Consider the following 26,343-nt stretch of genomic DNA (forward strand, 5'->3'; position numbering starts at 1 on the left):
ATTTTTGTGGCCACGCAGAGTCTAAGCTCCCAGGGCAGACAGTTGTGCTGCTGCTCTGGGAGCATGCTGAGGGATGGCTTGTTACCACCTCTTGTCCCGAAGGACAACATGGAAGAGATGATTTGGGGAAAGTCTGGATTGATGTACAGCCTCTTTGCTGTGATTTGCAGAGCCAGCATACAAAGACAGATGGATGAGGGAAGAAGTGAAAATAAAAGCTCCATAAAAAAGGGAAAGTGGAGGGAAGGGATGTGTAGTACAGTCTTTATAATGGGCCAGCACAGCTTCATAACAAGCAGAGATGTAATGCTAAACAAACCACAAAGCACTTACTTTTTTTCCTTCTTCTTTTTACCCATTTTTAAAAGAGATGGAAAGAATTTCAGGCTTTAACAGTGATCTCTGAAAACACCTTGCTTCTCATGAGAGTCTGTCACAGCCCTCCCACACCCTTTGCTGTCCAAATAAACTTTGCAAGGGAATGTTCTTTACATTCCCCGTTGAGCATGTATAGAAAAGATTGCTCTGGCACAGCCTGCTCTCTGTTGACAACAGTGTTTCCTGTTATTGTGAAGGAGTCACAGGCCTGCCTCCAGTCCAGATCTGGGGAGCAGTGGTGTCACAGATGTTTTTTCAGGTGTAAAATTCCTGTTGGCCACACAGGCTGTTCACACAGGATAAAATGGGTGTCTTCAGCTTGGTTCAGTGTGCCTGTTTGCTCAATGCTGAGGTGAACCAGCTCCTCTTTTAGCAGCAGTGATGAAACGAGGGAATGTGGAAGGGAGTTTAAAACCCTTCCTGTTGCATATAGGAAATGTTCTGAAAACCTGAGATTTCACTTTTTGTGTTTATTGTGGGTCAACTAGGGCAGGGGGGAGAAGAACAGGGAATTGTGAGTTCAAGGACTGCATGATAGGAAAGACTTTCTTTTTGTTGGAAGAATGTGGTTGAACTTTCTCCCTGAAGAAGATTTATCCTGTTGTGATTTCAAGGACCCTTAAAAAAGCCAGCCTTAGAGAGCCACCCACACAAGACAGCAGCATAGCAGCTGCATAACAACGCTATCATGGTTAATGGCTGCAAATACAGTGCAGTATTATGAAAAGGTCACTGTGAGAGGGTATCCTGCTGTGCTAGAGCTTATGCAGGTGCTGTGGGTGTATCCATAATAGTATCATATCACTGGTGGCAGGGAATTGTTAGATACCAACCTTCTCTGTATTAACCTGGAGAGGACTCTGCATTCCATAAACTTATTTAACCCCAACATGAGTGGTTTTACAGTGCAGAAGTTACTTCACTGAGTAGAAAACTCATTTCACTGTCACTTTGATATGCTGTCAGATTGTGTTTTTCCTATTCTTTCCAGTACAAAATCATTCTTTGTAAACACTTTGTTTGTGCTAGATACGTAAGAATACTCCTCCTTAAAATGATTGTTTTGATGAAATGTAGACTTGCCTATTACTTTTCCAGTAAAATGTGGAAAGGAAAACTGTGGTCTTCTGTAAAAGTGAAAAACCATTGCTGAACTGTGTTTGTTTAAAAAGAAAGCTGCAAGGCCTGGGACCTGCTATTGCAATGAGGGCAGTCTGAGTTCAAATGATCCATTTCTTCATTCTTTCACTCAATTGTTTTTTCACAATGGTTCTTCAGTTTGTTGGAGAGATTCCTGAAGCTGACAGAACAGCCAATACTTTGTATTAAAAAGCAGTTTTTAAATATTGCACATGGGAAAATAAATGGTTATTTGGCATGTTTCTAAAATGTCATCAACTCTTCCTTGCTATTCAACATATTTGCATCATTCTTTGGTGAATTCATATGGGCAGAGGCCTAAAATCAGTGAGAAAACCAAGAAAAAATATGAAGCAGTGCTGAATAGAATTATAATATTTTCCAAATATTCCCCATGTTTATCTCTCATTTTGAATTTTCACCACATTCTAAGAAATACTATAGCTTTGGAAAAGAGGTAATGATAACAGTGCAGTGGCACTTTTACCTTCTTTTTATTTTTTTGTTTTCACCCCAGAGAAAAGACAACTTTCACCCCAGAGAAGGAATAAATCTTTATCTGATGCATCAGGAAAGCCACCAATAAGTTATTCAGATAAAATATTTCTCAGCTCACACCTATGCACACATAGATACACACAAATGTATGTGAGTGTGTGTATATTTATTTATGAACAACTGCCACTAGTAGGAGGCTTTTGTCTACTCCAGTGATAACAAGTGAAAATACTAGATCTGATTGAGTTGGTCAGACAATGAAACACTTTATTTTTATGCACCATCTTTCATGCAAGCATATAATGAAATTCTTCAAAGCCAGTTTATCTACACATTCCTGAATGGTGCAACTAAAGTCCTCAGCTTTACAGGAAGCATCTGTACATGTTGCAGGGCAAGGGTGAAGATGGAAACAATGGCCAAGTTTCAGGAGAATGATTGAGTGCTGGAAGACTGGGAAGTTCATGCAATGGGATGAACACTTTTTTTAGGCAGCTGGAGAGGCTCTGCCCACTGAGCAGATGACTCCTGGAAGGAATTTGAAGAGAATTAGTGGGAATGGCTATTTCAGATGGCAGAAAGAATCAAAATAGAAAGCCAGTTCCTTAGGCCTGGACTGTCTCCTTTCAAGTCTGAAACATATTTCCTTTCTGTCTTGGATCTTTTGTATCCAAGAGCTCTTTATCCTGCTCTGGTAATCACAGCCCAGAAGGAAGGCTCTAGGGGGAAGAAACTGGGGTGATCTCTGCTTGTGACCCCTTCATCACTCAGGCTGAGGTAGACAGGACTTGCAAACTTTCTGGCTATTGTGGATTCATATTGTTTGGATATTTCCTCAGCATACCCCAGCTTGGCCCCCAAACTCCCTGCCTGCTCTCTGGCAGCAGTATTCAACCTGGTAGAGGATCCTCCAGCTTGTAAACAGGCCCTGGCTGAGTACTGGCTATTAGCAACAAAAAAAACATGTGACAAACCTAAGATGATAGATTTTAGAGGTAGATCGGAGTGGACCTTGGACACTGACAAATTGATATTATGTCTATTTTTGGCACAAGAAGACACATTCACATAATAAATATCAGAAAAATTGGCTTGATTTGACAAGATCATGATGTGGAACAGAATAAATTTAAATTATAGAAGTTTGTACTTCAGTTCTTTTCCTTATAAGGTCTCTTGCTATTAATAGGCAAAACTACATACACAGTGTATGTTCATCAGATGTGATTTTAAGAAATTATAAAAATCTCTAGTTTCCGCTTGAAAATAATAGCTACAGCAAGAGTTTGAACTACAGATTTTAATAATGCTCTGAGAAGTTTAATCATTCCATATAAAACTCAACTGTGAATTATATGGTGGAAATCCCTTTGGTTTCACTCAGGCAAAATTCTTATAACAATCTTGCTCTTTCTTAATTTTTTTCTCTCTTTTAGCCTGTGATGCCCCTTGTTTTCTTGTCTCTTTTGTATAGTTTTTCTTCATCTTCAGCTTATTTTCTAATCCGTAGTAATGTGTTATTGTTAGTAATTCTTTTAGAGGATATGGGGCATAGCTGCTCCATTTGTAGTAAAAAACCACCCCAACACTTCGGTATACATGTAAAAAGAGGAATTTTCTGTTTTCACAAACAGAAGTTATGATACGAATCTTATAATAAGATATGAATCTTATAATAAGATTTCAGCACCAACAAAAATGAACATCTGTAATTAAGAACTTAAACACAGAAACATATCTCAGCTTGGATCACCAGTGGTCTTCACATCTTGCTGTGGGTCAAAAATTAAAGACAAGGGAAGTTGAGTGAAGTTGGTATAGGGGCCTTCGGTCTGCTGTGCTTCCTTCTTGCTGGGTTAGGTGTTTAGGAACCCAGGTGGTAGCTGGGACATTCTTTCACTCTCAGAAGTTGTGCTTAGCTGCAGGCAAAAAACAGGGGACCTGACTGTATATAGCTTTATGATCTTAGAACAGGCAAGTAATGACTTACTGGTGCTTAATAAGTCAAGGAACTTGGGGCATGATAGATTGAATTTCCAGTTATCTATTCAAAAACAGATGGTCACATTTCAAAACACTTTGTTGCCAGCATGCTAACTTGAAAGGTCACACAGTGCTCTCAGCTGAGTTTTTCTATTGTTTGAGGTTTCTGCTTGCAGGCTGAGAGCAATATCCTGCACATTGTTTTAGCCTGTGGTGATACTAGTCACTTTAATCTGACATAAGTATGGACCACCACCCCCAACTGGATGCTTTCCTTACTCCTTTGGGTAGGCCTGAGATTTGTGCAGCTGCTTGGTGATCTGACTCATCCTACAAATACTAGTTCTGGTACAGCTGATGATGGTGGGAATAGGCAAGCTGGGTGAACACGGGACCATCCTTTCTGTCAGCAGGCAACATATACATCAGATCACAATGTCTGATAGAGAGCATTAAAATAAAATCATCTTCAGCTTCATGGATAAATTTGAAAGATTCTGTAGCTTGGGTGCAACTCCTGTGCATTTTTTTGTATTACTGCCAAGTACAATTAAATCTGTAGAAGAAATTTCACAGCGTGAAATGCTAAGTCAGACAAATTAAGCTGTGACATCCCCAACAAAACTATACCTGGGTCTCATGGCAAAGGCTCTTTACACTAGCAAATAATCACATGCTAAATGGAAGAATTTGGAGAAGCTTCAAGTTTATTGTTTGCCTTGGTTTGTCTGCCAAGACAGCAATGCAAGTAATTAACTGTTCAGTCACATCTAAACCCAAGTAGTAGGGAAGAAAGGATAATAGAGGGTACTAAATCCGTTTCTATGTCCTGTCTGATTGCAGCCCACCACATTTCTAATATCTTAAAATATTTATATAGTAACACGTAAGTTAGAGATGCAGAGACTGTTTTGAAGTCATCTGTTTCAACCACCATTTCTCATAGCTCATTTACTTCACCACATCAGTTTTTACCTCTTAGATTCATCTAGTTTCGTTCTTCTTTCCTCTTTTTTTTTTTATTTTTATATAACTATGCTATCATTTTTTATCACCTGATTTTTCCAGTTCTCTCCGAAAGACCTAGGTTTGCACCACTGGCCAGCTTTTAAGGTTGCTTTTCAGTCTTTTCAGTTAATGAAGGCTGAGGCACACAAAAGGGAAGAAGAGTCTCCTGGTGACACCAAGCTACGATTTCTGAATCTGTCTTTTACCAGCCTTTCTCCACTTCCTCTCCAAGGGATATCCACACAGAGATTGTGAAGGAAAAGGTACTTAAGCTGTAACCTCCAAAGAATTAACTGTCAGACTGTGATCTAAAAGAATTAGCTCATTTCAGCCAAAGGGCATTTTTGTTGCATGATCAGTGACACCTCTTTTCCTCTTTCACACACAGGCTTGCTAGATCATTTTTAGTAGGTACTGCTACATACACCCAAGCGGTAGCAAATACCACAAAAGTATCTGCGGCAACACCAATCACTTCAATTTTCTCCTGGCTCCTAATACAGGGGGTTTTTTCTATTGTTTTTTTGTTTGGTTTGGTTTTGGTTTGTTGTTGTTGTTGCTGTTTTTTGCTGTTGTTATGGTTGGTTATTTTTCTTGTTGTTGTGGTCTTTTGTTTGTTTGTGTGTTTGTTTTTTGTTTGTTTTTTTTTAAATGACCTCTTCCTATAGCAAGCATAGTATTGATTTCTCCTACTTGAGAGAGCATTGCCTATAATCAGCAGTTCTAGGAGTAATTGTTTAGCCATGCTGAGCACTGTTGCAATGCTACTTGTCAACACATTCCTAGAGAGCAGGAGAGGCTTGCACCTCATGCCACCATGTACAAGCCTGCTCAGGCTCTGCAGCACTCTCCAGCACAGGGTTTCTGCTCCCCTCTGTGCTCTGTGACAGCACAGATGAAGCTGGTCTAGTTTTTTTGCAACTAATGGACCTTCTTCATGTGTCTGTCCAGAGCAGATTTGTGTCTGTGCACGCATGTATGATACAGCCTGAACCAGATGGTGTCTAAGAAGCTGCTGAAGAGAGTGACAAAAGCATCCATTTCCCCCCTTTTCTTCCTCACAGAAAACCTCAGAATCTTTGGAATGAACTCAGTGGGATGACATTTTTTCACAAAGAAGTAAGCTGGGTCTCAGAAATTAGTCATCTCTTTATTGTCCACAAGACCGGGGATGAACACAGTGAAACAATTATGTCCACCGAGATACTTCTAACATCTTCCTAATTACTTCAGGGAATATTTCTGTTGTCTGATGATCCCCATATTTTTCCTGGGAAACCTATGCCTCATAGGTTGCTTTTTCCTTTCCTATATATTTCATTGCAATTATTTTTTAAATGTCTTGAACAAATTACTGAAAGTATAGATATGTGTTTCAGATTCCTTTAGAAATCAAATCTTGTAATTATTTTCCTTGTAATATACCTGAATTCTTTTTATGACCAATATTTTTGAAACCATCTTGTCTGTAGGGATAAAAGATAGAAGGAAGTAGCTTAGCTCTCTTGAAGAGGTGTCTTTTTGCATAAATTCTATGGCAATATCTTGTTTTTCTACAACGACTTTTGTGCTGTTTAAGCAAACAAGTTACAATTTGGTAGTCTTTTTTTTCAGGTGTCTACTCATTAATCAGTGGTTAAAAAATACCTGTCAAGGCTGATGTCTGAAGACAGCTGTAGTAAGTAAGGATTTTGATTAACTTCCTTTGTTTTTTAGTTTGAACAATACATTCTCTTATCCCATTTGGGTTTTGCAATGCCTGGGGTTTAAAACTATTATTGAATGGGCTATTATTATCTTGGAAAACACCAGGAGCATGATTACCTCTTGTGAAGTTATTTACATTTGTGTATGGCACATGAAAAATGGAATTCTGATGTAAATGAATAGAGAATTATCATCTATAATGGTAGTATTTTCCATGCTGCCTAGTTTTCACAATTGTGATGTCCTGAGGTGCAAAGGAATGCAAAATCATGCTCTTGATTAGGAATTCTTTGCCTTTGCAAAAGAAATTTCAACTGGTAATTTATTTTTTGTTTCAATTATGGTATTCTCTAGTTGATGCAATTTAGTGTAGCCTGACCTGAGTCAAAAACATTAGAAAATCTTTGTCCTTGGAATTCCGGTTATCAGCTCTTAACACTTTGGCAGTTATTTCCTGGAAGTTTGCTTGCTTTGGTCTGCAGTAAGTAGAGATTACATACGACAAACTGATGGTTGTGGAAATGCATGGTCAAGCTGCATGTTTATTGCAGATTTTGGAAAGGGAATCCTTTTGTGTACTTTGATTTACAGATGTTGTCTCTGAGTAAAGCATTTCTGTCTTCATATTTATTTGTATCAGTATTTTCTACTTTCACCTAATGTGAAGATATTCAGTGGTAGGGAATATGTACTTGTTTAGAGCTAGCAGTATGCTCAGCTTTGTACAATACTCAACAGCAGACCATCACTGCCCTGGAGAGCTTAAAGTCTAAAAATACCTCAGCTAGTGCTTCAGCTTTTTTCAGCCTTCATTCTCAAGATACACTTATTGTTTTGTCTCATCCTAATAAAACTCAATTTTAAACAGCTTGGTTCATCTCTGAAAATAATCTAGTAAAAGGTAAACTACTCATTTTTAGATATGAAAATGTGCATGGGTTCAATCCAGGATTCACTGCAAAGCAGAATCCCATTGTTATGGACCCCTCTAGGTAACCTTAATCTTACCTGCCTGCTCCCAGCAGTGCCAGCAAAGCATTTGCAAGCCCTCTGGCTGTATAACCTGTCTTCTCTCTGGCTGTAGAGAGCAGTTTAGTTGTAGCAAACTGCTGGAGCTCTGATTGCAAATGAGGTCATCTGGGTAAGACATCATGATTCTTTCATGAATATTTGTGAGTATTTTGGAGCAATGAGAGGTATGTTTCTCTAGTGAGTCTCATTTCAAGGCTGTGCTGTGGGTTTTTTTGCCATCAGGACTGTCAGGAGCAAGGTGAAGATAAGTGTGATCTGCTAGTTTAATACTAGGCAAGGAAAGGCTGGTAAGAGATTACATCATGTGCTAATGGAAAAGGACTGAAGAAGAGTGAGAAAAAGAAAACTTTAGCAGAAAGGCTTTGCAGCCCATTGGATACTGCCTCTTTTTGCTGTGTATATTTTTATAAGTGTTTCTGCCTCTGTGGTTTCTCCTAAGAACAACATCAGTCAGCTCTGAACTGCGGTATCTCAGATTCTTTCTAGGGATTAAGCTGCAGGTTTAATTTTTGGGCTGGCATAAGGACCATCTGTTCAGTGTAGTTTGCAGGCAGAGTGGAGATATGTGTGTTGTGAACATACAGAACACACTGTAAGAAAAGAAGGCAGAGAATAGACTTTAACATCTTGTTATTTTCAGTTTTGTTGTTAATTCTGTTGTGCTTGAAAGAGAGTGCTTCAAAAGGATGAAGCCATCAGGTCCTGTTCTATATGTGGTGAGTTAAGGGAGGACAGTTTCAGGTTCTTCTTCAGAGTGGTTGAACTGTGTGATGGCTTACAGGTGAGAGATGGAGATATTATCTGTCTGAAAACTACTACTGTATTCTGGTGGCTACAGTAGCTTAATGCTTTTGAGAAAGGGAGCATTTTAATCTCTACTCACACATTTAAATTTCCCATCTCCTCAGCACATACCTTGTACTGAGTTCTTCCTCTTCAGCTTCATTCTCATCCCATTAAGTCACTGCATATAAATCATTGCTCTTTGCTGTTCAGTCTGGTATGAAAATTATGGCACAAACAACTGCAGGAGCCCTGCACACTTTTGTGTGTTTCAGATTAAGCCCTACACCCATATTACCCCACCTGACCTGGGCTACTTCTGTTTCATAAACCAAAGACAGTTCTCTGTCTTGACATGATCCTGGATTACCAAACTAGTTCTCATGCCTTCTCCTACAGCTCAGCCTCCATCTCCTCCATCATACATAGGGTTGGTCTTCACCTTAATTTATTATTCTTACTGTTTTCAAAGATCTCAAGTTGCTACTTTGAGTTAAAAAATGTATATCGTGTCTCTTTGCAGGAAGAAAGAAAGAACAGGAGAGCTCAAATCCGAGAGAGGATTGAAGAGGTAGAGACATAAGAAGGAGGTATAGAGTCACTAGTTACACAGAGGTAGCCTCTCTTCCCATTCCTGCTCCATCTGATGTTAACACCAAAGATAGGATATTGGAGATTCATAAGAGAGATTCTTCAGAGATTCATACCTTATGGTATACCTCATATTCCTTAGCTACTGACCTTAGTGATCTCCTAGCTGCAGTCCTTCACTCGTCATTTGGAGCCTTATTCTGTTATTTCTGTAAAAGGATTAGTAAATGTTAGGAACTAGCTGAATGAATGTTTATGGCTTGAAACACAGTGGAACTCACTGAGAAAGAAAAATATAGAAGTTTGTAAAAAATTGTCATCTGTTTTCGACATCAATTTGGTATGTTTAGGAGGAGGAGATGATGGAGATCCTTACCGGAAACAGCTATGCATTTGAATCACTAAGAGTCCTTATCCACAACCACAAGAAGGCTAAAATGAGACAACTATAAAACTGTGAAACTTTGCATATCTCTTTGTCACATACTACTTGCATGGCCCTTCCTCTGACTGCGGATTTAGCTTAGCTCATCTTGCTGTATCCCCTCACTCATGAATGATAAACTTTCTTCTGTGTGCCACTGCTGCTCATAAGGACCTGAGCCCTCCCTGTGAAGAGAAGCTGACAAGTGGGCATGGGAAGGCTTCACAGTGATCCCAAGCCATGACCGTGACTCATAAGTCAGAGCCTTGCCTCTAGTGAGCACATCAAAATACAAAGAAGCAGATGGATTTTAGAGCAGTTCAGGTAGAGAGAAATGAGAAAACATTTTGATACCATTTTCTCCCTGCTCCTGACAGCTCTCTGGCCCTGTTAGATCTGCTGTCTGAGCTTCCCCATGAGCAGGCTATAGTGTCTTTCAGTCAAATTAACTTGCTGAACAATCTGTGTTCCTTAATACATTTCACCACACTGTGCATTTTTAATCCAGATCAGGCACGGATGCATTATCCCAACTCTGCAAAGTTAACTGGAGAGTGTGATATACATGCTGGCTTTATTCTTTTAGGCTGGTTTGCACTGGCTTCAAGACAGCAGACCATTTCTAACCCAGTATGAAGACAGAACAGCACATACAGACAGTACCAAGGTAAGAACAGGTCTGCCTGGACAAAATTACCTACTTAGCATGCTTTGTCTGAACCAAGCTGAAGTTGCAGAGTGTTTGTTCTGGTGTAATGCTCTGTGCTATGCAGCCACACAGTCTTGAACTTGATGATAGTTTTCAGATGCTTTTAAAAACTGCTGTATACTTACACACTTGATTTACCATCTCATGGTGCTACAGCACTCAAAAGTACTGAAAGCAGGTATTTGCTAGCACTATCCTTTTTCACTGAAGCAGTGTGAAAGAATTTCTCCTTTGCAATCAGCATAACTGGATTTGCCTATTAAAAATCAGCCTGCAAAGTAAAGGGGTCCAATACTCCTGGATCTTTCTATTTTTTTTCCAGACAAATGTAACTGAGCCTAAGCAAATGCTAAAGAGGCATGAAATATGCTATTCCTTTGCATTTGTGTTAATAAAGTTTCAGATATGCTATGGATGTTTTCTTCTAGTAGTTGTAAGACACAAAGTGTAGGATTTGTTTTCAAATGTAACAATTTACATAAAGGATGACAGAATGAGAAACAAGGGACTGTAATCATGTTCCATTTCTACTTTTTTTGGGAAAATTTTATTTGAAACAGTCCTATTTTCCTCCAAACTCTCAATTTTTGAGGGGTGACAGTCAAGTTATATCCCAGACATAAGAATATTACTACTTTCCACACCTTCTCTGTACTGCTTTTACATGAAAGGAGGGAAATGCAATATCTCAGGATGACAAAAGCCCAATGAACTACATGTGAGAACTTTTTATTTAGAATAATTAATTATAAGCATATTGCAGCCTTTGCCTCTTAACTTTACCATTGCAATAAAAGCATTTGTTATCATGTGTTTTCATATTCATTCACCTTCTACTGTATTTCTCAGCTATACCACCATTTGTTCAATGTAAGAGGTCTCCAGGGTGAATATGGAATAACACATAGGCAAATAAATATCTTGTTCAGTAAAATTTAGGCACCTGAATAAAGGCAAACAATCCAGATTTTATGGAATAAGCCCCCTGGTCTGTAGAAAAAGCTTTTTATGTGCCTTGGGAAGTATTACTCTCTTTTACAAAAAGTAGAGTTGCATTGTCCGGACTAACCATTTAGGACCCTGTTCTTCTGTCCTTGGGGCACCTAGACCTGGACTTACATTTCTACTGCTGAACACAGATGAAATTTTATTTGTATAAGTTAGCACTCAGCCCTGTACCACACGTGGCCCCCATAAACCTGAGGTGTCACGTGTTTGAATTTATTGTATCTGAAATAAAATATGTGGTCTTGCATCCCAGGAAAATGATGTATTTATAGCAAGAAACTGCTGTGCGTCCACTCCCTGTCATGTGGGAGGATATGCTATGTGGGAGTACTGAGGAGAGCAAGCAGGTGAGACGTCCATTGGGTTGGGGTTGCAGCAGAGGAGGATGTCTGGCATGCATACTGGTCTTTCATTCTACAGGACTGGTGGCCCCTGCATTGTACTTGGGCACTATCTGGAAGACCTGTAGCTCACCCCTATGTCATACTACTCTCCCAGTTAGACAGTAACACAACATTTGGGGCTAGTGGTCAAGACTGTGTCAAAACCAGCAGTACTGGTCAAGCCCTGCTTAGTTTTCCAGAGTAGAGTTTATCTCTAGAGATTATGCCTAATCATAAATAGAGAAAGAACTTTATATCTCAACAAGTGAGATAGATATTAGACTAAGTAGGGTCTGGTGCCAGATTTAAGAAAAGCACTTAAGTGCTTCCTTAACGTTTACATCAAAGCTCATGTGTTTGAGAGACCTGGAGACTCACTTTCCCCAAATTTCTGTCTGGGTAGCTAATGCGTAACGCCACTCAGCATGCATTCTGCATAATAGAAATCACATTTTTAGTTATCATTTTGCATCTAAAAAATTCCTTGGTAGTATGACTTTGGTCCATGAAAGCACTTTAATATAGGATGTGAACACCAGCAAATTGTAGCCTATCTTAGAAAGCTTAGGTAGGTTGTCCTAGATTACTCTTCAACCTTATCTCTTTTGGTATTGCAAAGAATGCTTTTAGGAATGTTTTTCTTCTGATGTTTCCATTCACAGCAATTAAAGCATTTCATGCTCTTTAAAGTTGTCTTGCAACTGTCTGTCTCTTGTGGATGTGTGAATGGAAGAAGAGAGAGTCTCAGAAAACTGAAGCTAGCCCTACCGATTAAATTAATTGAATTTTTCAGATATATAGGCTGCAGACAATTTGAATAGCTTTTTATCCAATCTGCCCACCTTATCATATACAGATTTTATATTTCAGTGGCACTGGGGGGGGCATAACTCCCATTTTTTTCCTTAATCCTCTATCACAGTGCAGCAAGGAACAGCAGTGGGAGTAGAAATCTACAGCCACTCAATCCATTTGTACCCAGAGAGAGATGGAGTGATTCTGCTGTTTCATCCAGAGGGGCTTTGTAAAGTCTTCTTTCCCCTAACAAGCCTTTCCATTTGACAACTTCTCACCTATACACTAATGCTTTTGGGAGCTAGGTGTGAAACCAAGAGGAGAAATACACCTGTTTGCATAGTGATTTTTTCTAATGTTAATAGTGAGAAGTATTATGTAACATGACTTTTGCAAACAACTGGAAGTTTAGCTTGGCATATGGCAAGCAGCCCCTGCACAATATTGTTCCCTGCATGTGGAAATTCCCAGTATGACTGAATCAAAAGTTTAACATAGCTGACACCTTGCTGGAAAAAAAGTAGCTCAGACAAACTGAAATGAGTATTTCAAAAACTAGGTGCTCAGACGTGAGTCTAACCATGCTGAGAAATTTAAGTTGCTCATTCAAAAAGAGGAGAATAAAAGAGAAAAAATCTTTCCTTTTCATGTTCCTAGCATCTTCATTTCAGGAGAATGCTGCGGTGGTGGGTTTAACTCCTTTATAAATCAAAGGGTACATGTAGCTGGTTCTGGAAGTGGGTTAAGATGTGATAATTAAGTGATTTTAAATATTAATCATCCTATTTAAAAGTAATATTGGCAAAGAAAGGCATCTCTAATAAGCGATCAAATTACACTATAAACATTATTCCATAAAAAATGGGGCTTTTTCAAGTGTTTCTTTGAAGCCAAATGAGAACCGATCCAGTGTCTGAGTACATTCCCAAGGTGCCACGAGGAAGCCGAATTCTTTTCATAATTGTTTGGCAAACTTCTTCCAAAACACACTGCACACAGACTTAAAATGCATTTTTCCTGTTGTGTGTCTGTGTTTTTGGGTGAATACCATGTGGACTTTGGTCTGAGCTTTGCTCACCTGAAAAGCTCTGGGAGAGGACTCCATGTTTCAGTTACCCGTTTCCTGTTGAGCAGACAAAATATGTTCATCTTAAGGAAGCAAAAATGACAAAGTTATTTTAAGGTAAACAAGCCATTTTGTTTCCTCAGGGTGTGGAGTAATTTTGTTTTTGTTATTCACGTCTGGATAAAAAAGGACAGATTAGGTATCACTACTGTTAGCTTCAGCTTTTCTCAGGGAAATAAAGACAGGATTTGAATAGGAAGTATTTATATTATTTGCAGTCTAAGCTGACCCTGAAGGCAGTGATCAACTTAAAGATTTGTCCTATAGTAGCATGCTGATGTGGATATTGAAATGAGGCAGATGTGCCTGATTGACACAAGTTCAGGCAGAGCTGTGTCCTGAGATGAAATTCTCAAAACTGATAAAACTGATAGAAAGCTATTATAAAATTGCTCTCTTTTACAGTTTAATTTACCAGTGGCTAAGGAAAAAGATGGGAACACTTATGTAGATTGTATTGCATGGATGTGACTCTGTAGAGTGTTCTCTCTCATGCAGAGCAGTGACTGCAAACTTTCCCATAGGAAACTGACATCAGTAATACATTGTTTGGTTAGTGTAGGAAATAGTGAATTCTGTTATTGAGGTTTTTTCAGGTCTTTTTTTTTCTGAAAATGTTGCTTAAGGCCCAATTCTGCTGTTCTTCAGCCAAAAGACATTTAACCAAATGAATGTTGAATTTAGTTCTCTGTCCTTATTCAATTGTTTTTTGAGTTAAATATTCATTGACTTCAACAACAGATTTTCTCTAAGAGCTGAATTAAACTAAGTAGAAACATCGGGACCCAACTAAGATACTGACTTCTCCCACATCCTTAGAGCTGAGTATACTGGAATTCATTAACTCTCATGAAATGCAATGCTAAAAGTTGATGTGTTATTGAGTAATGATAAATGCAGTTACATACATGCATTATGTTACTTGTTTCCGTTTCTACAATGCATAATAGGAGGCTGTTTCCCTGCATGGCTTTTGGACATCACTTATGATTCAAAACTGTGATGGTTAAAAACTATTGGCAGGGAATTTGTAAAACTGTCAGTGCTCTGAGTGTCTTGGTCTGGGCAGGCAGTGAAAGAACACGAAACTGACTGATCAATATGATTCTCAGAGTTGTGCTTTTTGTCTTGATGCAACTTGTAATTCAATGACTAAGTATGAGGAAGGAAATCAGGAAAAGGTTAGAGAGGGTTGTGTTTTAAATTCAGTAGGGAGTGAGTGAAATGGAAGAGAAATTCCAGTGCTAAGATTATCGACCCATTTCTATACTGAGATGGACTTAGCATAAGACTAGCTGTGGTAAAAAACATGAGAAGCAAAATCTGAATGTCAGACTGCTTCAAAGTTTAAAGTAAGGCAATTTCAAGAATATTTTCCTCAGCTCCACATGCACATGTTCCCAGCTGATCAAATGGCCGCTGACAGCAATGAAGTCTGCTGTAGTACCTAACACTTGTAGAAGTGTTGGGGCAGCATTAAAAGCATGGAAAGCAAGTTTTTACATCAAGAAAAGTCTCCTCACATATAGAAATGCTTCACTGGCTTGCAGAATTAGTTCCCCACATTATGCCTCTGTTACATCTTAATTCTGATTGAGAGTAATGTGAAATCTGAGTTTCCTAAGGAGAAGAGTGTTAGAAGATATAGGGCCTCTTTGCCAAATTTTCTGCTGGTCTACATGCCATCTATTTGTTGATGCCTGAGTAGACACTATTTGCACCAACAGAAAAGCATTGTTTCTTCACAATGAAAAAGTCATTTGAATTGCTCTCCACTCCAGTTGAAAAACTCTCAGAGATTTGGTCTCTTTCTGAAAACAGATTGTTAAGGCTACATAATTTGTATGAATATTTGACTTTTTTCCAAGAATGAATTCTAATAATTAAATAAGATTTCTGTTCTTTGTACTTTTTTTCATATGTTTGCGTACCTTTTCTGCTTGTTTTGCTTGAGACTGTTAGCTCATAGAGACCAGAAAAATAAGATTGTATATTGACCTAAGCAGATTCACTCCTAAACAAACTGTTCCTCAAAGATTTCCAGAAGGCACCAGCTTACTACTTTAAGAAGTAACAGCCTACAAAAATGTTATTTTTCACAGTTAAGCAGACTTTGGTCTAAAGCTGTACAAACAAGCCTCTGAATCCTTGTCGCTTCCAGGGACTGTTTTTGGGTGTGTGCTGATCTATAAATCAAAAGGATTTGAAACAATGTAGGAGAAAATGTTTAAAGAAAACAAATACAAAAGGAAACATTTTTCTCTTCTCCCTCCTGCAGATCAGGGTACCTTCCAAAGAAGTCAAACGCATTACAGGGATCCAAAATTTGAGCATGAAAGAGGAAACTGAAGAGTGCCTGGTCCAAATCCCACTGAATTAGTGCCAAACTCATCCTTGACCACAGTGAGTTTTTGTTGAGATCCCATGCTCTGATTTTGGCAGTCAGGTTGGATACCACATCACAGTCCACTTCCTTTTGAAACAGGTAAGACCCAAACTGGAGCAAAAGAAAGTTAAAACTAAAAGAAGGCACCAGATCAATGTGGATCCTGCCAGGCTCTCTTATAAAGAGTATGTGACTCTTTGTGAAACCGTAAGTAACATTGGCATTGTATAAAGACCCCAAATGGCTTAAAGGCTTTGGAGTAGCATTGATGTGAAAGGCCCTGAAACAATGGGACACTTATTAATGCCCTGCCAGTACTGCAAGATCCACAGGTGTTCTAAACCAGGCAGCTTATATTGGGTCTTACTCTGCTGCTGATGTCAGTGGCAAAACCCCTGGAGACCTCAATGGTGAGAGAACCCAGGCAGTGGTGATGAAGGGAATTCATTTGCTCTGATGGGAGCAGAACTGACTCTGAACAGTCTCATTTCCTGATGTTGACTGTCGAAATCCACCCTCATGTTCCTGATGGCTGATATCAGAATGTAGTAGTAAAAGTACTGCTCACCCAAGCAACCTAAACACTAGAGTGCAGCTGGAGGTGAAATCTGTGTATATGAGAATACCTGTAACAAATAAAAGGGTTTTTTTTTTATGCCAGGAGCTACTTAGATAGAGAAATAAATAAGTGGCAAATTTGTTCTCACTGTTCTTTTTAAATAGAATGAAGGTGATCATTTTAGGGGAAAAAAAAAAGAAAACTAATAAAAAAAACCCCAATAGTAATTTAAACAGCTCTAATTTTATTTGGTTTAAACAATAAAAATATAAGAAGAGATAAAAGATTAGGCTGGATCAGGTGGTGTTAATTGCTGATTCTAGATGGGTTTTTTTGGTTTTTTTCCCCTCCATGCGTGTACTGATACTTATAGTATTATCTAAAAGGAATATAAGAAGCATCTTAGTCCATTAGCAGCAGTTAATCATTGAATAGCCTGTCCATGAGGAAACTTGCTTCTATGAAAAATTGGTGCAAGCTTATTCTTTGCATTCAAGTCAATGACAGTGCTGTTCACAGAGAAGCTGTCCCAATGCAGCCATCCAGTATCCCTGAGCTCTGTGACAGAGCAGATTTTGTCCCTAAGGTTTTCCTTTGTAACTTTTTGATTAGCCTGCAAGAGCATAAACAGTACATAGCTTTGATGAGTGTTAAAAATTTCAGCCAGTATCAGGGCTTCAACAAATGTGTGTTTGTGTGCATTACTGCCAGGTGGTTCTTGGGTCTGCAATTTGTTCTCTAGTCCTCATCACTGCCAGCCTGCACTGCACAAATCTTACTCACTCTCGAGCTCCCACTTAGGGTCAGTCAGCTGTATCTCTTCTGAAACAAACCCCAGGTGCATCTCTGGGGGAATCTCACTCCAGGGATGGCTACAAATATGCTCTGTGGCTAAGACTACACAGTCCTGCCTTTGTTGTCTTCTAGGAGACTTTGCACTCGGTCATCTCCAGCACATGCAGGGCATGCAGGGCTTAACAGTATAAAACAGTAATGCTGATATGCTCCATCACAGCCCTCATACTGTTTCAGACCCTTTGAAGTGAATAAAATACACAGAAAAAAATAACTGTCTAATGGCCTGAGGACCCAGGAGAGACCCAGGACCAAGTGCTGTGGAATGTGAATGTAGCCAATGGCCTTCACCTTTGGGTGAAAGAGCCTTTAGCAGGGTAAATATTTACCTACTCCAAGTGTATGTCAGGCGTGGCTAAAAGGAATTTGTGTATGAAAGACGATAATTGACATGATCAAGTCTTCAGTATATTTTTCAGGGCTACTGATTATAGCAACTGATTCAAGCAGTCAGAAGAGTAACAGGCTGTGAGGTTCAGCAGACCTCAATCTCCTGGAAATTCCATATGGTAATGTCCCATTTACTAAGAACAAGGTGCCAGGTCACTGCTAGTTTAGACTGGGGCATTAAGTATGACACACTATCACCATTTCAAAAACTGCATCTCTCTGACAGTTTCTATTTTCATCTCCAAACTACAAGTGTGACACTGTGAATACTGAAAACATAGGAAATACATTTAATTTGGTTTCCCTGTAAGAGAAAAAGAGGCCTTTTGGAATTATGTTTGGAGTGAAAGAGGCCATATGTTTTGTCCATCAGATCTCCTCAGAGGTTTCTTCCCCTGTAATATATTTATCCTGCTGGGTGGGTTATTTTTGGAGTCATATTTTGGTATGATATAATTTTTAAGGCAGGACAGGGAAAGACAGAAATGTCCTGGTTCATTGGAACATTTCCATAGCAAGATGTCTGTAGTCCTGTCAAAATAAGACACTCTCCTAAGTCCCATTCTGCAAGCAAGAGCATGTTCTTATCGTATCCTGAACAGTGAAGTTGATCAGCTCATTGGCTAGTGTTTGTAAATCTTACATCACTGCACTGCAATTCTAATAAATGTTCCCTCATCTTTCTCTCACATCTTATTGCTAAGATCCTGAGGTGCAGGAGAGTGTGTATTTTTTTCATTGGACTGCAGACATGCCCCTATGGAAATGCCTCTGCATAATGATTGGACTAGATGATCTTGAAGATCTTTTCCAACTGAAACAATTCTTTGATTCCAACACCTGCAGAGAAACTGTATATGAGATGTTTTGTCAAGTCATTGATAAACCAAAGGACTCTGATTTCCAGAAGTACTTCTGTGAGACATCTCTAGTCACTGAAAATGTGATTCCACAAAGCAAGGAAATCATCTCAGTCCTTTAATGTGATGGTGGATTTTCATAGGAAACTTTTAGGACCCCCTGAGGGTCTCTTCCACCACATTAATGATGCCATTTAGCTGCACCTGCAATCCATTAAGATTGCTCTTTCTAATCCGGATGGCAGGCCACCAAGGTTAAATCTGATCAAGGTTCCTCACCCCTGCAGAGCTCAATACATTTTAGAAACTGAACAGAACTCACTTTTTCATGGTATATAATGAAAAGGAAGGACAAAGCTAAAAAACTAGCTGTGGGGGATTTTCACCAGCCAGGCATATTCTTAAAAAAATTAAATGCTGATAAATTATTTTTCTGGATTTTAGTATGTCATTTCATGATACACTTTCCCTGTTGTTATATTTACCTTATGAAAAGCTGAAGCAATCAAGAAGTTTTAGGCTGAAATATGTAAGTCTTTTTCAGAGCAGAAAAGGAAACCCAGTGACTTCCTCAGCTGTTTAAACTAAATCTTGTATCTTCAAAAGTTATTTACGTGCTTCATATCTGCAAGCCAGAAAGCATAACCCACAAAGCCAGACTTGTCCCCATGACCCACTGACTTTTTGACATCTTGAGGTCATGCATCCAAAGCATGCACAAGCAGGAAACGCAAGGCTTCTTCCAACCACATCCTGGTGTGTCTGTAGTGTAAATTAGAGCTGTGAGAGCTCTGTGAAAATTCATCTGGCAAGCATGCAATGTTTCTTTTCCTTTTTCTTATAAATTTTGCTAAAGGGTTTGAGCTTAGTCTGAGTCTAATTAAAATTAATGAGAATTAAATGTAAGGGGAAAAAACAGAGATCACCCATAAATAATTGGTGGTAGGGATGGAGAACCTGTATATTGAGAAGTCAATTAGCAGGAACCTCCTGTACCTCAGGACTGATGCAAGTGATAAGATGCAAGAGAAAGATGAAGGAACATTTATTAGAATTACAATGCGGTGATGTAAGAAGGATGCATAGTAACAAATCAGCTGATCATCTTAATCATTCAGGATAAGATACACACACACTTCTGCTTGTGGAATGGAACTTATGAGAGTGTCGGGTGGTTTTTTTTGACAGAACTACAGACTTTTCAATTTCCAGTCCAAAAAGAGACCATGTTCTCTTCTTTTACTTTAGTGATTTACTTATCTAGCAACTGCATTAGTTCTCTGCCAGTCCTGCATATCCCTGTCATGTCAGCCAAAGCTGGAAGGAATTACTCAGATGTCACTGATCCCTGCTGAGAGCCTACTATTGAAGTGTCTCAGATCGCTCTTAAAAATAATCATTTTTTATGAGGCCTATGTGAAGAAGCAAACAAGAAAAATGAGACTTAGAGGAAAAAGCAGAAAATGCAAAGAGATTCTGTCAGCATTTGCCTTCAGCATAGTCAGCTCAGCTTTAAAGAAAGGAAATTATCTTATCCTATATGATTCTTATCCCTGGTTCAGCTTAAAAATTAATAATATTAAGTTTCAAGGTGCTCATGTAAAGATGAGGCTACTGAACATGATGCCACATGGCTGAATGTTGAATAAATAACATGGAAGGACAGGGGCAGTATAATATTTTAAAACAGGGAGATTGCTAGATCCATTCCCACTTAAATGAAACAAAATCAGATAGGACCATATTTCCTGCTCTGGCATCAATGATATGTGATAACATAAATATTTGATGGATATGTAAAAAGTTCTTCTCAAAGTGTACAGTATATCCAGCTGCCTCCCTCCACCAAACCACAAACACTGAGAAATAAATGGTTGCTCTTTTCTGAATGGCACAAAAGAGTTGTTGGTACAGTTGAGATATCAATGAAATGGATTGAAAAAAGAATTATCTTACTTGTACCAAACAGGAAAGGAATTAATACACGGAGGCTGGAAGTTCAAAAATTCCTGCAAGAAACAGCTTGGGAAGAAGGACTTTTGCAACAGCATTTTTAGATTTGTTTACAAAGCAAGAGCAGGTGCAAGTCCAGCTTGACAAAAACAACAAAAATTCTGCATGTTTGCAAGTTCTAAGTACTGCAGTACTGAAGCACCCAACTGCTCAGACCTTGAAGAATTCTGCTGGATAGAACATCACATTTATGATCTATCGATATGGAATGAAGGTTGTCAGCAATACACAAGACTCATACTTACATTCAATGGAGCATGAAATCTCCAACTGACAAGAGCAAGATGCCAAACTGGACAGAAAGAAGTCAGGTTCAGAGAACACAAGTTCAGTAATAATGGATAAGGCTGATGCATGGGGTCAGAAGAATAAAGACGATCTCAGCCTTGGTACATCCCATCACAGCCAGCCTATACTTTCGACCACACAGTAGCATAGCCAAACGTTGCTGGAATCTACTTACCTTTTTCTGACTATTTAGAATGAAGGACTTCCACACGTAACACAATGTTGCAAGCTCACATTCTGAGTTCATTGTCTGATTTGATGCAATACAGAAAAGTTCCATCAGCCGCACATCAGCAATGCCATAACTAGCCCAAGATGTTGCTTTATGGCTTAGTTTTGTTTCATTTTTCAAAAGATTAGTGAGAGTGGTCTGACTGATGTCATTCAATACATGCTGCAAATACTGAAATTTTAATATTAAAATTCTATGATGCAGCTCTGCCCAGATGTTATTTATTAGAAATAGACTGTTGTTTTCTTTATTTGTGTATTTTTATTTGGCAGCTCTTATAAGCATTCCTGTAAGTAAAAAGTAAAAATTCCATACCTTTAAATCATAAATGTCTGGGATTGCTGCACTCAGTGTTGTGCAGAGGGTTTACACAGTACATGAACGGGTGCCTGTAAATGTGAGCTGAGCAAGAAGCCCTCCATGCACCTCCCAGGAGCAAGGCAGCAAGTGTGTCAGTGACAGTATAGAAAAAACTTTTCCATGCCTGTGTCTGGAGCTCTCACAAATCTAACATAACAGTACCAGCAGATTACAGCACTCAAGAAACGTGAAGGCAATAAAGAGGTCATGCAAATGGAAAGATATTTAAAGACTTCTGAATAAGATTTTTGTTTCTCCTTAACAGATGAATTCAAGCAACTTTATAGCAAGGCAGAAAGGCTTTGCCTGCGAGAAAGTTTTGCTTGTGACAGATAAAATGAGGAAGGATTTGTTAGGTGATTTGTTTGATCTGTAGAGGTTATAAAGGGTATATCAAACTAATAATTCAAATTTCTAGTGATCACTGGTTTTATTTCTGTGTTTGTGTTAGAAAATAAGTCAGGAAGCTACTTCTCTAATAGCACATTTGAACTGGTATCAGTCACTGCTTGACTGGCCTGTGTATTTCACAAAAGGTGGCTCTCTGAGGTGCATATTTTTCCTACTCACTGTAAGCACCTGAATATGAGACTTTTTAAAGTGACATTGAAGAGACATAAACATCAAGCATGGTACTGAGGAATGCCAGGAAACAAGAGTTGAAGACTGACTGCCTATAAAACCTAAACAAATGTTTCCACCAGTAAAATGGGTAAAACAGTTTCAGAAACATAATGCAATTAACAGTTGCTTATGAATGTGAAATGGTTTACTACAGTTCTTCTCAAATCAGTGCCTTGAATTTTCTTGCAATTTTGGGAGTCAGGTCACATATCTTCTTGGCAGATAGTGTGTGGGTATCTTAGCAATGATTGCATTTCCTGGAGCATACCATACACTCACTGCAACATAGCACAAGTGTGAAAGAGGGTTATTATCAGGCTTAACTCAGTAACTCCTGTGGGTGGAACCATTATAAAAATGAATCATTTAACACTCTGCAGCATTACTGCACATCCAGCTTCGCTGTCCAGTCAGTTTCACTACTACAATCCACTATTATCGCTGCTTTGGGCAGAAACTCTACTTCCAGTTGTTGAACATCTATGATTATGTGTACATTTTTGTCTTCTATAGTATGTTGCAAAATGCCTAGCCCTTCAGCTGTTACAACTGTTTGCAGTGCTGTCTTATCAGCCAGGTAAGAAATCTTCCCTTCCAAATGATTATTGATTTCAGGACAAAGCAAAATATATTAAAACTCCCTACAATAGCTGCTTTACTGTTTTTTGTTGGATCAGCTGATTTTCTTTAATACTTTGTTTCCATTAGGGTCGAACTTTTATAGTTGGTGTCACTGTTTTCTGTCTCAAATATGATTTTAAAAAAATAAATAAAAGGATTTATATTTCTGTGTCTTCCCACAACTCATTTAGCTTGCATTTTTCTTCCCTGGCCTTTCCCTTTTCCTTTGAAAGTAGAGTTCTTTGTACTCCTGTATTGGCAGTTTTCTCCAGGACCCTCATTCTCAGATTCAATGCCAAAAGTGTGTGTGATGTGTTTAAGGACGTATATGCATCCTTTCGTTGGCTGCACATACTGTCAGAGAAGGCAATCCTTGTAGTTATGGCCACAGGAGTAGTGCTTACCAATTTGTACCCTTGGGCATGCCAGTCTTCCTCCAGCAGCTCAACCCAAATACTGGCATGAGAAGGCTCAGCAGAATTGTCTTACTGCTGGTAAACCTGCTCACCTTGCTGAAAAATCTGTTATTCTCCAAAGGGGATGTTGAGGTGCTTAATTTATTTTGGTCCTCCTTTGTCATGCAAAAGATAAGGTAACAAAGAAAAAGTCTGACAAAAGGGCCAGTTGAGACCTGTGTCAACTACCTACAAAGAAAATTAGGGTGTTTTCATCTTGGAAGTATCACTGTGAAAGGAGTATCTCTATGGAAGAATAGCAGAGATATTTTTCTCCACTTCATTAAGGACATGAAAGAAAGGGATGGGAGACTCTACTTCACAGCAGGACAACTAGTACAGCTGAGGATCTGCATCGGGCCTTGAAGAGGCATCAGGATCAAGAAGAACTAATACTCTTTTATTTTATCAAGTTAAAGCAATTTTTTAAAATCCTTGCTCCTGGATCCATGTGATTACAGATGCCTCAGGAAAGGCTGGGGGAGCTGGCCATGTTTAGCCTTGAGGAGACTGAGAGAGGACATCATCAATGTCTGTCAGTATCTGAATGGAGAGTGTCAACAGGATGGAGCCAGACTTTGCTTGGTGGTATCAAGCATTAGGACATGAGGCAATGGGCAGAAACTGATGCACAGGAAGTTCCACCTGAACATGAGTCAGAACTTCTTTACTGTACAGGTGACCAAGCACTGGAACACATTGACCAAAGTGGTTGTGGAATCTCCCTCACTGGAGATATCCAAGAACTACCTGGACACAGTCCTGTGCCGTGTGCTGTAGGATGACCCTGCTTGACCAGGGGGGTTGGATCAGATGACCCCCTGTTGTTCCTTCCAGACTGACCCATCCTGAGCTCTGTGATTCTCTTGCCAGTGAAATTTCTCTGTTAGTGAGCCACAAGAGCAAGTTTATCTCTCCCACTTCATACCCCCTCAGACACACTTCTGGTCACACAGATCTTAAGGATTAATGTCCTCCTTCACAATGGGGGAAAGGTGTCTGCAGCCACAGCACACCACACCTCTTCAAGATTTGCACTTGAACGGGAAAAGATAATGGTCCAGCAGGATCCTACCTGAGAGGTGTGAGGAACAGTGAAGTGTCCTAGTGGGAGAAGATTCCTGGACTGTGTACCTGCACTCAGCTCTGTGCCAGAGTCACAGTGGGGCTATTCCTGAGTTCAGAATTTCAACCTACATTAGAAACAAAGCATTTCAATTTTACTTTCAGTAAACCCTACCCTTAAATGAGTATGAATGTGACCCTTTTATGGAGAAAAAAGCTTTGACAACAACAGTATGTTGAGCTGACGTTTCAGAGTGATCCAGCTGAACTATTTTTCTAAAAGTAAAAAAGCAAAAACAAAACCAAAGAAAAGCCAAAATTTTGAAAGCAGAAAAGATTCTGCCTTCAGAAATTAAAATGTCTCATAAATATATTTACAGACATTGATAAAGAATGCTCAATAGATGGAAGAGTCTTCTTCAACCTAAAGCTTTTTTTTTTTTTTTTTTAAACTTGATTAATATTTTCTTTAAGTGAATATTCTTTGGGGCCAAAAAAAAAGTTACAAAATTCAGACCCAAAATCAAAAATAAGTTATTTATACTTTTTCATGGTTCCTTTCTTAAGTCTGACTGGCATGATATTTTTCACTCATAACATTACCAGGTGGGACAATATTGCAGTAGTATATATTATCTCTCAGATCATTCCTTCATTTTCTAGTATCCCCTCTTCCCCCACGACCCTTTTGCTCTTTCTTGGCCACCTCCCAAAATAATTCTCTTCTGTTTTCTTTTTTGCTGACAGTTTCCATTTAAAAGACCTTGGTTTCTGCCCCTTTGTATTCATTACAGAATATAAATCAGAAGATCTCTGATTAGCCTACTTCCTTGTTTTTTTCAGCCAGGATGATGTCAGTATAGCTTAGGGAATGAAGTTTACTAGTTACATTGTGGTCTCTCTGCTAGCCAAGTCAAGAGAAGCTCAGAGTTCAGAACAGTGGAAGCTTGATGTAAACAACTATAATTTATATTGCTTGGAATCGTGGTGAGAAAGAAAATTTGCATGCTAGATGTGAATGTGTTTTGTAATCAGGCATGGGTCTAGCCCAAAGGAAGAAGTAAAACTTAGTTAAAATGTCACAGGTCCCCTTTTGTTCTGCAGGAACCAACCTCTGGTGTACATAGTGACTCATTTGTTGAAAGGTGTGTTTGGCAATACTCTCAGAACTATTACTTAAAACATTGACGTGGAAAAGGTTCCGTCTCTTTCCTAATAAAAAAACTTATTTAAGATTCACAAGACTCACAAATCCTCACGAGGGTTCAGTGTTGCCACAAAGACTGGCTCTTTAGTGGAGTGCTTGGTGGCATTCAGGCTCCTACAAAAGATAGCTTGAGAGTATTCTTAATGCTTTTTCTTATCCATCTTGTACAGTTTGTTTTATGCAGCAGATATATTTAACATTAGCCAAAAGAGTGATAGTATTTAAGAGCAAGGCTAACCTTTATCATCTGACAAGTCCGATTTGCTGTTTAGAGTCAAAATCGCATTCCATTAGGAAAAGTCACATCAAGTCATATCCCCACTGCTCTGTTTATTTATTGAGAAAGCATGTTCTCACCTTATTTCTCAAACCATTCTGATCTGTTTATTTTAAAATTAAGTACTCTCGCAATGAAGAAACATAGATTGCATTTCCCCAAATACGAAATAAAATTTCTTTCCTCTCAGAGCAGCGCCAACTATTGGCACTACAAATCAGATTTAAATCAGCGAATCTTAGGCTTGCTTGTATCATTTCAGGCTCTCACCCAAGGTTCTGAGAAAGACAGTTTCTTTTCATGAGTATTTTCCCCAAATCTTGGTGCCAGCACCTCACGCTCAGGGAGGGGTGGTTTTTGCAGGGCTGGGGGCCAGATGGTCATGGTGCCTGAGAAGTGCCTCTGTCTAACCCACCAGATGGGGACCTCTGTGCAGCAGTGGGGTCTCCTCTTTATACTGTCCAGCCACAATGGACTGGTGGAACATCTGTGAACGGCCTTCTCTCTCCAAAAATGTTACTGTGGGCCCCACACCCATTTCCTGGTGAAAAACTAGCAAACTGCACAGACAGGCAAGTAAACCAAA

At 39.1% G+C, this 26,343-nt stretch overlaps 1 long non-coding RNA gene across 6 annotated transcripts in view; it reads left to right on the forward strand.

The window, feature by feature from the left end:
• The window catches only part of LOC104691267, a 78,210-nt gene that overhangs the window by 30,204 nt on the left and 21,663 nt on the right, over nucleotides 1-26,343 (forward strand). For 2 of the 6 annotated variants that reach the window (XR_752118.4, XR_752122.4), the window contains exons 2-4: nucleotides 10,131-10,211; nucleotides 15,844-15,968; nucleotides 16,051-16,158. This is a non-coding gene — a long non-coding RNA (uncharacterized LOC104691267). Of the gene's footprint in view, nucleotides 1-5,073; nucleotides 5,271-6,621; nucleotides 6,690-10,130; nucleotides 10,212-15,843; nucleotides 15,969-16,050; nucleotides 16,159-20,584; nucleotides 22,923-26,343 lie in introns of those variants that run through there. The other 4 variants (XR_005604286.1, XR_005604288.1, XR_005604287.1 and 1 more) reach the window with 4 other exon arrangements.

The sequence above is a fragment of the Corvus cornix genome, chromosome 3 (genome assembly GCF_000738735.6).
Source record: "Corvus cornix cornix isolate S_Up_H32 chromosome 3, ASM73873v5, whole genome shotgun sequence".
NCBI classification, from domain to species: Eukaryota; Metazoa; Chordata; class Aves; order Passeriformes; family Corvidae; genus Corvus; species Corvus cornix.